This window comes from Oryza glaberrima, chromosome 9 (assembly GCF_000147395.1).
Source record: "Oryza glaberrima chromosome 9, OglaRS2, whole genome shotgun sequence".
In the NCBI taxonomy this organism is placed as follows: Eukaryota; Viridiplantae; Streptophyta; class Magnoliopsida; order Poales; family Poaceae; genus Oryza; species Oryza glaberrima.
In genome coordinates this window covers 9,249,009-9,264,950 of record NC_068334.1, presented here as the reverse complement: position 1 = coordinate 9,264,950, position 15,942 = coordinate 9,249,009, and the positions used below count along the sequence as shown (strand labels likewise).

Below are 15,942 nucleotides of genomic sequence, written 5' to 3'. Positions count from 1 at the left end.
GGCGGCGCAGGGAGACAGGCGCCACCCTTGGTGATTGTGAGCTCGGTATCTCTCCTCTTCCTCTGTTAGATATGTCTCGTCATTACATGATTCGTCTTGTGCTGATTTCTGTTGGATGTTTATGCTAAACCTGAAAAGTTATACAGAGAGACATGTTGGAATATCACTGAACATAACAACTGGAGATCATTTTTGTTTTACTACCCCAATTTTAAAATGTATAACGTCGTTGACTTTTTCACAACGTTTGACCATTTATCTTATTAAATTATAAATATGTAAAATTATAGGTTAAGATTATATTTTATTTGATAATAAAATAAGTCACAACACAATAAATGATATCTATATAATGTCTTTAAATAATATGAATAGTCAAATGTTATGCGAAAAGTTAACGACATCATATATTTTAAAATGGAGGGAGTATCTTGTTGGAGGGCAAGCTCTCCCAGGAATTCTTTGATTCATTCAGATTTTATCATTATAACAAGCAATACAACAACAAGATGACTCAAAGGATGAATTCTTTGCATCTCTCCCATCTCCACAAGTACTACCTTTTGGCTCCATTTGCTTGTCTTCTTTGGCCTAACTGGTTTCCTCCACAGCTGCATAGCTCTGTCAGAAATTAATTTCCTAAGCAGGGTCCTTAGCAAGTAGATTGTACTTTGCATGTTATAGAAAAAAAAAAGAGGTCATTCTACATTAATTGGATGTCACTTGAAGCCGGTTATGTCTCCACAATGCAACATTGTCGCAAGCGTTGGATTATGCGATAAGACATATTGCATAGCCAACTGTTAATGAATGGGTTTGGGCCAATTGTGAAATGCTAATATATAGTCCGCCATTATTTGGAAGGCTTCAAATAAACCTGGTGACTGGTGAGCCGGCCGGCCAGCCAGACAGCTACCCCGCTGTCTTGCAAAATTATGGCTATAGCAGTTCTCCCAAGCATCAGCAATGGCAGCAATGAGCTCTCATCGCCTTCTATTCACACAGCTTCACCTCTGCAACTCGCTGTTGCTCATCCATGTTCACCATGCTACCTCACTCAACTTCAGATTTGACTTCTCCGAGCCTGGTTCCTACTGTACCCCAGGTTCAGATATCGCCTGTGCTGGCGATGCCTACCCCTACGCCCGCACGATCGAGCTGACAAAGACCGACATCAGTGACCGAAACCTCCGCAGCATCGGCCGCGCGTGGTATGCGCGGCCGGTGCAGCTCTGGAACAACACCACCGGTGAGGTGGCCAGCTTCAGGACCACCTTCTCCTTCCAAATCAAGCCGGTCAACCTGGACGTCCGCGCTGACGGTATGGCCTTCTTCCTCGGGCATTACCCGTCAGGCATCCCTCATCGCAGCTATGGCGGAAACCTCGGCCTCTTCAATGGCAGCAGCAACAACAGGAACGCAACGGGCACCGCTAGGATCGTGGCGGTCGAGTTTGACACCTACATGAACAAGGAATGGGAGAAGGATGGCAACCATGTCGGGATCGATGTTAATTCCACCGTCTCCGTCGCGGCGATCTCACCGGACAAGAACTTAAGAAGCGGCAACACCATGACTGCCGAGATCAGCTACGACAGCAGTGCAGAGATACTGGCAGTCACCCTCTGGATCAACGGAACCTCCTACCATATCAATGCCAGTGTGGAGATTATGGATACCCCATATCTACATGGCAGTTATATTCCAGCTGGGTACAGGGTACCAAATAGAGATAGAATATCTTCATGAGGACTCGGGTTAGATTCTAAACTTGTATGTCAAGGAAATACTCGGGATCCTAGTCGGTTACGATTGTATTTTATCTGTAATCCCATGTTCCGTTGGGATATGGACTGTATTTTGTAAAGCGGACCCCTTCCCCTATATAAGGAGGGGTCCGGATGCCTCTCGGGGCGCGATTTTTTCCCCAGATCATACAATCAATAATACACTCGGCGGAATCATCCCCGGACAGGAGTAGGGTGTTACTTCTTGAATAAGAAGGCCTGAACCTGTATAAAATTCTTTGTCTCTAAACCCATCCACTTTCCTAGCTTGATAGCCACCCTCTTTTAGTATTGCCGAAATCTTGTTTCGACAGTTGGCGCGCCAGGTAGGGGCAGCGTCAAGTTTTTGCCAACTAAGTGCGATGGGTTCCGTCTCCGGCATCGACGACTTCGCCTTCCCTCCCGGGCAGGCGTTCCGGTTCGGCAACCTCAACTTCATCACCAACGACTTCGGCAAGATCTCTCTCCTTGACTCGGATACGAACCAGTCGGGGAGAGACCAGGTCCCCGCGCCGTTCGGTATTCCGAACTCAGCCGAGGCCTACTCCAAGATCATCTCTCCCAAGTTGGTTTCAAACCACTCGGACGAGATCCAATCTACTCCTCAGCAACCATATCAAGATGACGGGTCCTATCCCTCAATCCTGATGAGATTTCCTGATGATTTGGCTGCTGTCTTCACAGCCAAGGCATCTCCCACTCGAAGATCTAGACGAGCCCCGGCTTCGGCCCCGATCCAATCTAGATCCAGGGAGGTTGGCGTTATACTCCAACCTCTTGGGACAGTCTCGACGGAAGAGTTGGATGGCTACCTCAGCTCCCCTGGCGTCAGTTCTCGACCAACCGAGGTCCTCGACTATGACGACTTCGGCTACCACTACGACTACAGCGACTTCGACAACTTCGACGACAGCTATGAGGATAATTACACGCCTCTCTTTTTCGGCGTATTCATGGCTGACAACGAAACGGAGGAACAACGCCGAGCCCGAGAAGCGGAGGAAGAGCGCACACGACAAGAAACTGAACGTCGCCGACTGGAGGAAGAACGACAGCGACAAGAGCGAGAACGACTACAGCGTGAGCAACAAGATCGCGAGCGAGTTGCAAAGGAGGCTGAAGATCGACGGCAGCACGCCTTGGAATCCGGGCGACGAGCGAGAGAGCTCATGGGGCAACAAGACATCGATGGAACAGCGGTTTTTCGCACCCCCCAACAGAACACGGTTGCAGCAATCACTCTCCTCGACACCCTCCTCAAGGAAGACGCACTCAATCAAGCTGATCATGTTGTCAACATCTTGAACCAGATGAAGACCATGATCGCTGCCTCGGTTCCAGCCAACTCCGCAAGCACCCGCACCCCGACCGGTAGCCGAGTCCCTCACCTTCGATCTCAGGACTATCACCAGCCAAGCCTCAGCATTGCCGGCACCGGATCTAGTCGCAGGAGCAGGGGACATGATGAACGATCTGTTTGTTCGCCTCCCGAACGATATAGGGAGCGTCGAGTTGAACGACCACACTCCCCACATCGAAGGTGCCCCGTCGATCTTCGTGACACCATCACCAGCGCCGCGCAGCAAGAGGCCATCATTCACCGGATCGCTATGACGACGATATGGACGGAGTTGCTGCCTTCACAAGCGATCTGCGTCGAGTGGATTGGCCAGCCGGCTTTAAGCCGACTGGAATCGAGAAATATGATGGCACCACCAACCCCGAGTCTTGGCTCACCATCTATGGTCTTGCAATCCGCGCAGCAGGAGGAGACAGCAAAGCCATGGCGAATTATCTACCTGTGGCCCTAGCGGATTCTGCCCGGTCATGGCTTCATGGGCTACCCCGCGGCACGATCGGATCATGGGCAGAGCTACGCGACCACTTCATCGCCAACTTCCAAGGCACTTTTGAACGGCCTGGTACACACTTCGATCTCTATAACATCATTCAGAAGTCTGGAGAATCCCTTCGAGATTACATTCGACGCTTCTCTGAGCAACGCAACAAGATCTTCGACATCACCAACGACGTCATCATTGCCGCCTTTACTAAAGGCATTCGCCACGAGGACCTAGTCGGCAAGTTCGGACGCAAACCTCCCAAGACAGTCAAGCAGATGTTTGAAAAAGCCAATGAGTATGCCAAAGCCGAAGATGCTATTACGGCGTCCAAGCAGTCGGGCACCACTTGGAAGCCAAAGAAGGATACGCCGACCGCAGGAGGGAGTGGAAGTAACAACCACAAGGATCGCAAGCGTTAGCCCGAAGAACTTGTGGCAACAACCTCTCCATCTTCCCGACAATGTTCCCGCGTCAACACCTTCGACAAGATAATGAACTCCCAATGTCCGCATCATCCCAACTCCAACCACGCGGCCAAAGATTGCTTCGTCTACAAACAGTTTGCGGAGCAATACATCAAGAACGCACGTAAGCCCTCAGACGGAGATCAAGGCACATCAAAGAAGAAAGATGATGAAGTCGATGCCCCGACTGGTTTTCAAGATCATCGCAAAAAACTCAATCACATCTTCGGCGGACCCCTGGCTTATGAATCTAAGAGAAAGCAGAAGATAACAGAACGGGAGATCAATGCGGTTCAGCCTAACACGCCCCAATACCTTCGGTGGTCAGAGATAGCAATTAAGTTCAACCGCTCGGATCATCCCGACCGAGTGGTCCACCCGGGGCGGTACCCCCTGGTACTAGACCCAGTGGTTCGCAATGTCAAGCTCCGAAGAACTCTCATCGATGTTGGTAGTGCACTCAACATCCTTTTCGCTAAGACCTTGGACAATATGCAGATTCCTCGAGTATTTCCTTGACATACAAGTTTAGAATCTAACCCGAGTCCTCATGAAGATATTCTATCTCTATTCGGTACCCTGTACCCAGCTGGAATATAACTGCCATGTAGATATGGGGTATCCATAATCTCCACAGTAGCCCCCGAGACCTTTGCAGTCGATGAAATAGCCATCTCAGAACAAAAAACAATAATCCGAGTGCTTCAACTCTTCCTGCTTTAGCCTGCCGAGTACTAGAATCAAAGACTGTGAAGGGCGAAAATAAAACATGGTGCATCGAGTAGATGCACCTAATTAGGTGTAGCCCCCGACTATGTGGTTAGTTAAAAAACTAAACATATAGTCAAGAACCGAGTGGTTTTACAACCAAACATTATATAGCAAAGCACGCGTGGTAGTCAGTAAAACACCCAGCCGACTGCTTCTTAGCTTTAATATATCGGGAAAAAATATGAAAAGGCCCGAGTGATAAACGCTCAAAAGGTCCTCAAATAGACATATTTGATAGGAATCCGAGTAAAAACTCTGAAGACAATCCACCAAATATGATAAAAAATCATGGTAATCAACGAGTCTAATAGCCTAGGCTATGACCCTCACCACAACCAAAAAAAGCATATAACATGCTAAGAGAATGACTATTAGTAAACCAGTCATCTCAAATCTACCCAAACAGCTTTTGCAGCCTAATAAAGCTTACAAAAATGGTATAACACCTTTCTGCCGGGCACCTTTTTATTTGCATCATAATAATTCCAAAGAATTATTGAACTGTGTTAAAAAGGATTTTAGCATCATCGGGCCACATCATTAGGAGCACAAATTGCCAAAGCAAAAAGCGCCTAAGTCCCTAGGGATCACAACGGGCCATGCTGATTGTAATATTGGGCTGAAGTACTGTACAGGCCCAGGCCCATTAGTACTCCCGATACCCTAAAAACACCGAAGTCCAAGCGTCGCTTCGTCTTCCCCACCGAGACTTTCGCCATTTCCCCACTCCTTGCTACAGTACAGAACCGCGCCGACGAAGCTAGGGTTCATCAATCCGCTTCAATCCAGTCCCAAAATCCCACGAAACTTCTTCGCACGTCCACCGCTCCGATTCCTCATTCCCCTCTAGCTATATCTCGGTCCAAATCAAACCATTCAACTCGCATCCATGGCGGAGGAGAGAGAAAGTTTCGAGAGTCAGTGGGCGCCCTCCGATGTGACAGAGGAAAATCTGAAAGAAATGGTGGCGCACGATGTTCTTCCAACGAAGGAGATCATCGGGTGGCGGTCGGCATTTGGCGAGGCATTCCCAAACCCCGATACACACGAGGTCGTGGTATTTTCTCACTTTTTCTATGGCGTGTTTTCTCTTCCCACTTCAAGATTTTTCCGGGGAATTCTGAACTTCTATGGAATTAGCCTGCATCATCTGAATTCAAACTCCATAGTGCATATCGCCAAATTTATTCATGCTTGCGAAGCTTTTCTGGGCATTAGGCCTCATTTCGCCTTGTTCCGCCGCATCTTCTTCCTCAAACCACAACCAAACAAGAGCAAACCGTGCGTTGTTGGGGGCGTTGGTTTCCAACTCAGGGGAACACTAAGCCAAAAATATTTCTCCATGCCCTTCAAGACCTCAAACAAAGGCTGGCATGCCAACTGGTTCTATGTTCAAAATCCTGAACCAGCCCTTCCCGAGTACTCTTGTCTCCCTCCGGTCTACCAAGATACATGGAATTCATTGCCTACAGGAGATGAGGCGGCCCAAGCAGTGGAACTGATGGAGCGCATGATAAAGCTGAAAAAGCAAGGTTTGCAGGGAGAACAAATCACTCGGCACTTCATAAAAAGCCGGTTAGCTCCAATCAAAGAGAGATCCCGCACAGCTTTTGAGTTTGACGGCAAACATGATCCAAATCGTGAAGATCCAGACTCTATTGACTTTAAGGTTATGAAGGAAAGGATGTACAAGATCTTCTCGAATGCTATCGTCGTCAGCTATTCGCACTTGCTGCCAGTCGTGCCATTCAATGCTTTCAATCCTCCTCCACCGGTATGTAATCAAACATTTCAACCTTTCACAAAATATAGTCTTGTCTTTTTGTTGAATCAATTAACAATGAAGGATATTACGCCCAGGAATTTGCTTTGATGAAGTCGGATCCCCCAGTCGTTCAACGCCGATCACCCTACCACCAAACCGGTCAAGGGAGCGGGGGTCCCAAGATCCGTTCTGAAGCCCGGCCAAATACCTCCAATCCAGCCGGCCAGCCAGATTCACGCAAAAGGAAGTTGGTGTCAAGTGACGACAAAAGCGATACTGCTAGAAAGCCTGGAGACTGAGAGGCAACCAAGAAACTGCCGAAGCAGGCTACTCTAAGGAAAAAAACATCCAGTCGTCCTGTGCCAAAGATCAGGAAGTCTTCCAGGTACAAATCATATAACGGTCTCCCTTGCATTGATGCGCACCCAGTGCGGAAATAATACTGATAACCAATCTTGCAGGAAACCATCTGATATAGATCCTTCTGGAAAAGACTCTGACCCGACCAACATGGGAACGAACTTAAAAGAAACCGAGCCAACTGCTGAGGATCAGCCGAGTGACAACCAGCCAGCAACCAATAATGTAGGATCTGGTGATCAACCCCCGACTGGAAACGAGTCAGCCGAAGCTGGAGCCGGAATTAATCAGGAGCCCCGGACTGAAAACCAGTCGGACACTAGGGCAAGCCAAGAGATTCCAGAAGTTGGAGCTCGGGCAGACAGCCCTCGTAGACAAGACGCCAGCAACGACCCAATGCTAGGGTCCCCCGTTAAGGCGCAAGAGTCGACTCGTCCCCATCCGGAAATCATCACAGGTAAACACCTTGCCTGAAACCGTGTTGATCCAAATGACTCTGATCAATTGTCTAACCTTTGTCAATGGATACATTAGGACTAATGATTGGCGATGAAGAAGAAATTCCCCGTATACAAGCAGCTGAAGACTCGCGCCCTTCCATCCTAGTCAAGTGGTGGGACAATGATAGGCAACCTCAAGGAATCGTAATAAACAAACAAAAAGAAGATGAGGAAGTATGCTTGCTGAAAAAGGCACTCAGCGAGGCTACTCGCATTGTAAATGTAAGTCCATTCATGCATAGCTTTAATTGTCCCCTTTCATGTTTTGCTGAAACGAGTAAATTCATATTGCAGAGAATCCATCTCAGGAATGAGGCGAAGACCGCAACTCTTGAGAAATTAGTTCCTCATCTTGGAACTCTTGAAGCTACTAGAAGCCAGCTACATGAGGTTAGAGAGCTTGCGAGGAAAACTGAGCATGATCTGAGGAATAGAATCTTCGAGCTTCAAGAATCTAACTATGAACTAAGTGGTTCATCCAAAGGTAAATGCCATATCTGTTTGACGTATTCGTGAAGCCTTCCTTGTCATATCGATTAACCGAAAAGCATTATAGTGCAAGCCGCCAGGATTTCCGACCTAGAGAAGCAGGTCGAGGCTCTGGAGAAGGACAAGGCCGAACTAGCAAAGCAGAGGGACTTGGCCTTAAAAGATGTTGAAGGTAATGATAACTGATTCCCCATGTTCTTATAGCCACTTGTTGATACGAATCTATTCGTGCAGATCGCAAAATCAAGTCCCAGGCACAGTTTGATGTCTTAGTCAACAAGATCAATAGGCTTGAAGGGGCCAGGGATAAAGTCGCTAATGCCGCTACCCCACTCATCCAAGCCATGTTCTTCAATAACGCCGGTCCGAGTACACTTGACGCTTCCGAGATCTTCGACAAGCTGAGAGTCGCTCCGGATACTTACTTCAAGAATATTAGGGAGGCTGGAAGTATGGGAGCAAGCATGGCATTAGCTATGACCAAATCTTTATACCCCAAAATCGATATTGACGCCGTTGATGGGTTTGCAGATGGGACAAGCGAAGAAACAGCCCTCAACCTCATCAATGATGCGCAAAAAGCCGCTGACAAGATTGCTGCTGACGTAGTTGAGAAATTCCAGGATGTCGACCTTCGGCCGACTGGGTCTGATAATTCCGACGATGAAAAAACTGACACTAATTAGTAGCAGTGATTCTGATGATGATGGAAGATCAATTTGTACAATACTGATGAATTTATGATGTGCTAGATATTTCAAACTTAGCCTCTGATTTCTTAAAAGCTTTTGTCAAACCTTATTGAGCCTAAAACTCGCAAAAGTTATTAAAAAACTTTCAGTCCTCATTGTCTAAGCCAAAAAATCAAGCAGGGCAATGATAAATCAAATAAGCAAATTGAATTAATAAAAATCATGTTCCATTATTATTATAATAGCCCCCCGACTGAAAACTTCAAGGAAAAACTTGAAGTTAGCAATCAAAGAGGAAAGATACAAACGAAATGCCTAAGCATAAAATCGACGAAGGTGTTCAATATTCCAAGAATTGTTGACAAGAGTACCATCTTCACGCTTGAGTCGGTAAGAACCTGGCCGAGTGACTTCAGCGATTATGAACGGTCCTTCCCACAAGGGAGATAACTTATGCCGATCCTGTGTAGTTTGAATTCTCCTCAGAATTAGGTCGCCGACTAGAAAGGCTCGCGATCGAACATTCCGATTATGATAACGGCACAACCCTTGTAAATACCGAGCCGACTGGATTAGGGCTTCTTCCCGTTTTGAACCAAAATTGGCCAATCTGTCTCCTGCCTCATTATTGTGTCGAAGGACATGGGTGAGCTCAAGTCCATCGAATTTATCTTCCAACTTGTGTACCTCTTGTCGATAAGCGGTCATATTATCATCTAGACAGGACCATTCTTTCATGACTTGATTAACAACCAACTGAGAATCTCCACGGACGATTAGTCGGCGAATGCCTAAAGAGATGGCAATCCTTAATCCATGGAGCAGCGCCTCGTATTCTGCCATGTTATGGGACGTAGAAAAATGTATCCACAATACGTAGCTCAATCTTTCTCCAGTCGGGGAAATTAAGACAACCCCAGCTCCAGCGCCCGTAAGCCTCTTTGACCCATCAAAATGCATAGTCCAATATTCCATCTTTTCCTCTGGCATGTCTTCTTGGCACTCGGTCCACTCGGCGAGGAAATCAGCTAAAGCTTGTGACTTGATCGAAGTTCGTGGCTTGAAAGATATGTCCAAAGACATCAATTCTAAGGCCCACTTCGCAATCCGTCCGTTTGCTTCACGGTTATGAAGTATATCCCCGAGTGGAAACGATGTGACCACCGTGACCGAATGACTTTGAAAATAGTGAGATACTTTCTTGACGGTAATTAAGACACCATATAATAACTTTTGAACCTGAGGATATCTTGTCTTGGAGTCGGCCAAAACCTCGCTAACGAAATAAATTGGTCGTTGAACTTTTTGAATATGGCCTTCCTCTTCACCCTCGACAACTAGGACCGTGCTCACAACCTGGGAGGTCCCCGACATATATAATAGTAGCGGCTCTTGCGGAAGTGGCGAGGCCAAAACTGGTGGAGTAGTGAGAAGTTTCTTGAAGTCTTCAAAGTTTTATTGTGCTTCGGGTCCCCACTGGAATTTGTCAGTTTTCTTCAGCAACTTGAAAAAGGGCATCCCCCGTTCACCGAGTCGTGAAACGAATCGGCTGAGCGCCGCCATGCAACCAGTCAGCTTTTGGACATCTTTCTGGGAGCTCGGCGGTTTCATGTTGAGGATGGCGTTGATTTTCTCCGGGTTGGCCTGTATGCCTCTTTGAGATACCATAAATCCGAGCAGCTTCCCTGACGGTACTCCGAAGATGCACTTTTCAGGGTTTAGTTTCATCCTGAAAGCACGAATGCTTGCAAAAGTTTCTTCTAAATCCGCAATCAGGTCATCCTTCTGCTTGGTCTTGACGACTACATCATCAACATAAGCTTCAACATTGCGGCTGATCTGAGTTGAAAAACATCTTTGAATCATGCGTTGATAGGTTGCTCCTGCGTTCTTCAATCCAAAGGGCATGCTGATGTAGCAGTAGGCCCCAAAGGGCGTAATAAACGAGGTCTTCAAGTAGTCAGATTCTTTTAGTCGGATCTGATGATATCCCGGATAGCAGTCCAAGAAACTGAGTAGCTCGCAGCCGGCCGTTAAGTCAACCACCTGGTCAATGCGAGGTAACCCGAAATAATCTTTAGGGCAAGACTAGTTGAGGTCGGTGTAATCGACACACATGCGCCATTGCCCGGTCTTCTTCCGAACCAGGACTGGGTTAGCCAGCCAGTCGGGATGGAGGACTTCTTTGATGAAGCCTGCTGCTAACAGCTTGGTTAATTCCTCTTCGATCGCATCCTTCCAATCTTGTGCAAAACGGCAGAGTCGTTGTTTGATGGGTTTGGCGTCTTCCTTGACATGTAAAGAGTGCTCAATCACCTCTCTGGGAATACCAGGCATATCCGATGGTTTCCACGTAAAAATATCTTTATTATTCTGAAGAAAGGTGATGAGCGCGCTTTCCTATTTACAATCTAACTCAGCGCCTATTATAGCAGTTTTGGTAGGATCGGAGGGATCTAGTGGAATCTTCTTAGTTTTGTCGTCGCCTTCTTCGGTCTTTGACAGCTTGGTCGCAGGCACTTCTCCTTCGCTTGCCGTGGTCGCAGCCAGTCGGATCTCTTCGCGAGCGAGAGTGATCTCGCGGGTTTGGGCCATCTTGCAACTTTCTTTGTCATATGTGACGGCTTGCTTGATGTCGCTCCGTAGTGATATGACTCCTCGAGGACCAGGCATCTTCATCATCATGTAGGTTTAGTGTGGGACGGCCATGAATTTGGCTAGAGCCGGTCGTCCGAGTATAGCATGGTACGCTGTCTCGAAATCAGCAACTTCGAAACAAACGTTTTCTGTGCGAAAATTCTCCCGAGTGCCGAAAGTAACCGGAAGAGTGATCTGGCTGAGTGGTGTAGCTGATAATCCTGGGATAACACCGTGGAAGGGTGCATTACTCGGCTTTAATTCCGTGCGAGGAATCTGCATATCGTCCAGGGTCTTAGCGAAAAGGATGTTGAGTGCACTGCCACCATCGATGAGAGTTCTTCGGAGCTTGACATTGCAAACCACTGGGTCTAGTACCAGGGGGTCATGGCTATTTCGTCGACTGCAAAGGTCTCGGAGGCTACTGTGAAGATTATGGATACCCCATATCTACATGGCAGTTATATTCCAGCTGGGTACAGGGTACCGAATAGAGATAGAATATCTTCATGAGGACTCGGGTTAGATTCTAAACTTGTATGTCAAGGAAATACTCGGGATCCTAGTCGGTTACGATTGTATTTTATCTGTAATCCCATGTTCCGTTGGGATATGGACTGTATTTTGTAAAGCGGACCCCTTCCCCTATATAAGGAGGGGTCCGGATGCCTCTCGGGGCGCGATTTTTTTCCCAAATCATACAATCAATAATACACTCGGCGGAATCATCCCCGAACAGGAGTAGGGTGTTACTTCTTGAATAAGAAGGCCTGAACCTGTATAAAATTCTTTGTCTCGAAACCCATCCACTTTCCTAGCTTGATAGTCACCCCTTTTAGTATTGCCGAAATCTTGTTTCGACAGCCAGCGTTGACATGAGAAGATGCTTGCCTGAGGTGGTCGCTGTTGGTTTCTCTGCTTCTACCGGAAGCTCCATTGAGGTACACCGGGTGCTGTCATGGTCATTCAACTCCACCCTAATATGGATGGATTCTTCAGTAATGCCACCAGGAGCAGCACCTGTGCCCCCAGAAACTGTCAGCTCTGAACCAATAATGTCACCAGGAGCAGCAGTGCCCCCAGAAAAAGTGAGCTCCCCCAGATCACAAGGTAAATTACATGGCACAATAGCAATTTCAGTTGCGTTTGCAGTATCCTTTGTGCTGGTATGTCCTTTCATGGGTTTTCTTCTAAGACGTCGATTAGCATGGAAGAGATCGAATGGAATCTCTGATGGAAATTGTCAGGTTGAACTTGACGAAATTGAATTTACGAAAGGTGTTGGCCCCAGAAGGTATAATTACAGGGAACTTGCTGCTGCGACGGGTAACTTTGCTGAGGAGAAGAAGCTAGGAAGAGGGGGTTTTGGTCATGTTTACCCCGGATGCCTGAAAATTGATGATCAGGAAAGGCTTGTGGCCATCAAAAAGTTCTCACCAGACTCATCTGCTCAGGGGAGGTAGGAGTTTGAGGCTGAGATCAAGATCATAAGTCGGTTGAGGCATCGGAACCTTGTCCAATTAATTGGTTGGTGTGACTAGGGTCGGAAATTTCGGTGTCCGAAATTCATTTTGGTCCCCTCCGAAACGATATTAATTCGGCCGAAATTTTTGAATTTTTTTAATTTTTTCATGAATTTGGGTAATATTTGTTCAACTTCAACTAAATTTTGTTCAAAATTTCAGAAATTTCGGACCAAAATTTCCGAAATTTCCGAAATTTCGGGATTTCGGTGACCCCCGATCAAAACCACTAAACCGATATAGTGAACCCTGGGTGTGGCAGTTGCACGGGTCTCCTGATTGTTTATGAGCTCGTATCTGAAGGTAGTCTTGACAAGCATATATACAAAAATGAGAGGTTTTTAACATGGGCCGAAAGGTACGATATCGAACTCATTTTTTGCTGAATATGTTTGCCTTTTAAAGATAGACCTTCTACCTGGAGAACAGAGATAACAGTTGCACTCATGGATATCAGACTTGCAGTCGAATGGAAACTCATGGATATCACACTTGCAGTCTCATGTTAACTCAGGGATGTCACACTTGCAGTGTAATGATATGTATTTTTTATTATAGAAATCATACAACGATTCTAACGAACAAAATTTATAGAAATCGTAATATATTTCTAAAATTTGAGACTAACAGAAGATATATCTTTTGAGTTTCTTACATGATCAATTTGGTGGTTAATAAGGTGTGTTTCTGGAAAGACCCACTGACAACAACCAGGCCAATTCAGGATAGCCTAATAGACTGCACAATAAAAATGATGCACACTCATTAACTTGAAAATTGATCAACAAAATACTAGCAAACCATTGAACTTTGATGGTGAACTTAGTAGTGTTGAATAGTCCCATATTGGTTGTGGAAAGGTAAAGGACCTAAGATATAAGTGGGGGAGCCTCTCATCTCAATGGCTAGCTTTTGGGGTGGGAAAGGCCCTTTACGATCGTACAATTGGTATCAGAGCCTGGCTAAGTTAACATCTCTGGTCCGATGGACACAGTGTGTGAAGACCTAATGGACCGTGGTTGCATGCGGAGCCCGTATACCTGATGGACCGTGGGCCGGTGGGGCCCGTATAGGACACCAATGTGTGAAGTGTGTGAAGACCGTGTTTTGGGGTGGGAAAGGCCATTTACGATCGTACAATTGGTATCAGAGCCTAGCTAGGTTAACATCTCTGGCTCGATGGACACAGTGTGTGAAGACCTAATGGACCGTGGGTGCATGCGGGGCCCGTATACCTGATGGACCGTGGGCCGGTGGGGCCCGTATAGGACACCAATGTGTGAAGGGGGAGATGGTGAAGGGCTGAGAGACACCAATGTGTGAAGGGGGAGATGGTGAAGGGCTAAGGGACACCAATGTGAAGGATAAAGGACCTAAGTGATAAAGGACCTAAGATATAAGTGGGGGAGCCCCTCACCTCAATAGCTAGCTTTTGCTGTAGGAAAGGCCCTTTACAATCCTAGAAGTAATTTTCTTCTAAATACTAGGCTATGAAGGTTAGGCCAGGACAACCAAAAAAAACTACTTCTACGACTGAGAAGAATACTATAACACAGTTGAGGACTCCTGAGGGTCCTCACAACAGTTGACATAGCCTATGAAAAAATATAAAGGTAAATGAGTACTCAGTTAACAGTTGACGGAGAGAGTACAGTTGAGAACACAGTTAACTTTTGTTTAGAAGTAGTTTTCTTCTAAACATTAGGCTATGAAGGTTAGCTACTTCTCACGTAGTTATAGTAAAGGGAGTACTCATTTGAGTTTATTCCACAGTTGAGAAGTAGTTTTTTTTTTTTTGAGGACTCCTAATCAACTGTTTATATTTTCAGGTAGATTTGAGACAATAATGGAACTAAAATTAAGGACTAGCTAAATCTTCAGTTGGTTAGGTTCAGCTGTGTAGTTTCCTAAATATAAATAACAACATTAAATTTAGCATGTAGAATTCAAATCTATCCACACTCACCAGAAGTTGGCGGACATAGCTACAAACAATTCTCTCATTTTCACTACGCTAATCTTTCATCAACAGGTACAAGATCATCATTGGCCTGGGCTCTGCACTCCGCTACCTTCAGCAAGAGTGGGAGCAGTTCGTCGTCCACGGCGACATCAAGCCAAGCAACATCATACTCGGCTCGTCCTACAACACCAAGCTTGGGGACTTCGGCCTGGCGAGCGAGGCTCGTCGACAATGGCGCCAAGTCACGTTGTCCGTGCTCGGGACCGCCGGGTACATCGACCCGGAGCTCGTCAACACGCGCAGGCCGAGCACCGAGTCCGACGTCTACAGCTTCGGCATCGTCCTCCTCGAGATCGTCTCCGGCCGTCGCCCGGTGGAGGAACCGGACGACAGCGACGAGCTCTTCGTGCTGTCGAGATGGGTCTGGGGCCTCTACAGCAAGAACGCCGTCGTGGAGGCGGTGGACGAGAGGCTCGGGTGCAGCGACGATGGCGACGATCGACGAGCTGCAGATGGAGCGCGTGCTCGCCGTGGGGCTGTGGTGCCCGCACCCTGACCGGAGCGAACGGCCGTCCATGGCGCAGGCTATGCACGCGCGCCCTGCAGTTGGAGGAGGCAAGGTTGCCGGCTCTTCGGCCGCAGATGTACAAGGGTGTGCCATTTCTTGCCATGGGAGAGCATGGGTTCAGCGATCTCTCGGTTGGCGTCACCAGCTCCATTGCCAGTGGCAGCCACTCTTCTGCTACCGGTTGCGCTGTTCTTTCATAGCCAATAATAGAAATAAAAACTACTGATGCTGTTGCATAAATATGTAATCAGTTTGATTGTAAAACTGAAACCGAATCAACTGGCAGTAGATAGACACACTCAGCTAGGTGCTGTGGAAAAATATGGCGTATCCTTGATCCGCTCGTCAATGATTTATGGGCATTTACAAAATTACCATTGGTCTTTTCAATTTTACAAGGATGCCCCTCTAATGACATTTCTTCTGGTGGCATTTTCATAATTTGTTAGTACCAGTCTAACTATAACGATTTAAACCAGTGCCTAATTTTCAATTGCCGCATATTTTTATCTTTCTTTGTTTAATTGGAATAATTAATTACGAAGGCAATGTTAATTAATCTTACGCATGTCAAGCGCA

General features: G+C 46.8%; 1 pseudogene; it reads left to right on the top strand.

Annotated features, from left to right (window-relative positions):
* Positions 1-975: 975 nt before the first annotated feature.
* LOC127783700 (L-type lectin-domain containing receptor kinase IX.1-like) lies at positions 976-15,563 on the top strand (annotated as a pseudogene).
* Positions 15,564-15,942: the final 379 nt, after the last annotated feature.